This window comes from Chiloscyllium plagiosum, unplaced genomic scaffold (assembly GCF_004010195.1).
Source record: "Chiloscyllium plagiosum isolate BGI_BamShark_2017 unplaced genomic scaffold, ASM401019v2 scaf_2288, whole genome shotgun sequence".
Lineage (NCBI taxonomy): Eukaryota > Metazoa > Chordata > Chondrichthyes > Orectolobiformes > Hemiscylliidae > Chiloscyllium > Chiloscyllium plagiosum.
This window is the reverse complement of record NW_025212668.1, coordinates 9,231-11,659: the sequence shown is the minus strand read 5'-3', so window position 1 is coordinate 11,659 and position 2,429 is coordinate 9,231. Positions and strand designations below refer to the sequence as shown.

The 2,429-nt window shown below is 55.5% G+C and overlaps 1 protein-coding gene across 1 annotated transcript in view; it reads right to left on the bottom strand.

Moving 5' to 3' along the window:
- LOC122547434 (threonine--tRNA ligase 1, cytoplasmic-like) overlaps window positions 1–910 on the bottom strand; it is a 12,637-nt gene extending 11,727 nt beyond the window's left edge. Inside the window, exon 1 of the mRNA XM_043686056.1 lies at window positions 675–910. The gene's annotated coding sequence lies outside the window, so the exon portion shown is untranslated. The remainder of the gene's footprint in view (window positions 1–674) is intronic.
- Between the last annotated feature and the right edge of the window lie 1,519 nt (window positions 911–2,429).

Genomic DNA, 2,429 nt, shown 5'->3' with positions numbered 1-2,429 from the left:
TGTGTGTGTGTGTGTGAGTGTGTGTGTGTGTGTGTGTGTGTAAGTGTTTTACCCGATCAGTCCCCATCGCTCTGTCCCTCTGCACGGTTACTGTAATGCAGTGACTGGAGGTTAACAGGAAGCCACCATGTCTTTGTAAAGGAGGGCAGATATTGGAAGCCAGTGTCAATACAGGGGGTGCTGGAAAAGCACAGGGGGTCAGACAGCATCCGAGGAGCTGGGAATACACCCTGAAACGTTGACTTTCCTGCTCCTCGGATGCTGCCTGACCTGGTGTGCTTTTCCAGCACCACCTATTGACTCTATTTCTTTGTGAACATGATTAATGTTTCAGAGGAAAGAAAGAGGATTATTAATCTACAGCTAGGCAACTTGAACTGTCCCCCTTAAAATACACACCCAGACACACTCAGGCCCACACCCAGAGAGCGACACCCTCACCCAGAGACCCTCAGGCCCACACCCGGAGAGCGACACCCACACCCAGACACCCACAGGCCCACACCCAGAGAGCGACACCCACAGACCCACACAGACCCATCCACACAGACACCCTCAGACCCACACAGTCAGTTTGGGACCATTCCCTCCCCAGGTTAAACCCCTCACCGCCCCCATCCCCCATGTGATACAAACAGGGAGAGCGCACATTTCCGGGTTAACCCCTCACTCACCCTCTGAGCCACTGGATCACTGAACGGCAGGAGCTCCACGGACGAGTCAACCTCCAGGGGGCGCAGGAGGTCCCAGAGCTGGCCATTGACTCGAGCCACAACAGCGCTGCCAGCCAGGCTGGGACTGGGAACCCCGAAAATACAACAACAACATCATCAACATCAGAGACAGGCCGAACGCTACTCAGTCCTTACCCAGCCCGACCGATAAGGCAGCTTCAAACCACACAGCATCGGCCATTCAGCCCTGCTCGGCTCCTCTTCGACGGAACTAGCCCATTCACAGATACGGACTCTGCTGCAGCAAAGGGGTAGGGTCCACCACTCTGAGCCAGGGGCTCGGGCCCCACTCTGGGAAGGATTGGGGGTCAGGTGGGGGGACTCGCTCCCACGGGGAGTGGGGGTGGGGAGAATGGGGGACTCGCTCCCACGGCGAGTGGGTGGGGAGAATGAGGGACTCGCTCCCACAGGGAGTGGGGGAGAAGGAATGTGGGACTTGCTCCCACGAGGAGTGTGGGGAGAGGGAATGGGGAGTGGTGAGGGTGAATAGAGGAGATTCACTGGAGGAGGAAAGATGGTTAAACAGACAGAGGGAGAGAGGAATAGCGGGATGGGGTTTGTTGGTGGAGATAAAGAGGAGTGTGTGTTGGTGGGTGGGTATGGTTGGTGTGGAGCAGGATCCCCAGCATGGATCGGAGGGGCCAAATGGCCCCAACTCTGTACTAGGAACACTACTCAAAGAAAGCACAAATGAGGGATGACACAACAAGTTGGCACTCTGCTTTAGCGCAAAGAAATGCTATCTTTGTGAAAACGCTTTGTGCAAGAATCTGTCTTTTCCTCTACAACCCCCTCCCACAGCCTGCCCACCTGGCTCCTGGGGCCCTGACTGTATTCACCGGTGTGCCTGCGAGAATGGGGGGACCTGTCTCCCATCGACAGGCAGCTGCCAGTGTGCCCAGGGTTGGACTGGCACCTACTGCACTCAGAGTGAGTAACCTGCTGCGGATGGACCCCTGGAGTGCATGAGTTGGCGTGTTGGCGAGGGGTGGGGAGGCGGGGGGCGCGGCGATGTTGGCAGAGACCGTCCAGACATAAGGGGCGCGGGTGGGTGTCTCAGACAGAAGGACCCCTCCAACCTGGTGTGCTGCATCCGGTACTCCCGATGTGATCTTCTCTGCACCGGGGAGACCGAATGTAAATACCTTAGGGCAGCACAGTGGCTCAGTGATTAGCACCACTGCCTCACAGCACCAACGACCGGGTTCTATTCCAGCCTTGGGCGACTGTTTGCACGGAGTTTGCACATTCTCCCTGTGTCTGTGTAGGTTTCCTCCCACAATCCATAATGTTCAGAAAAGATTTACAAGAACATTGCCAGGGTTAGAAGATTTGAGCTATACGGAGAGGTTGAGTACGTTGGGGCTGTGTTCCCTGGAGCGTCGGAGGCTGAGGGGTGACCTCGTAGAGGTTTATAAAATCATGAGGGGCATGGATAGGGTGAATAGACAAAGTCTTTTCCCTGGGGTGGGGGAGTCCAGAACTAGATGGCATAGGTTTTGGGTGAGAGGAGAAAGATATAAAAGAGACCCAAGGGGCAACCTTTTCACATAGAAGCTGGTACGTGTATGGAATGAGCTGCCAGAGGAAGTGGTGGAGCCTGGTACATGACAACATTTAAAAGGCATCTGGATGGGTATATGAATAGGAAGGGTTTGGAGGGATATGGGCCGGGTGCTGGCAGGTGGGACTAGA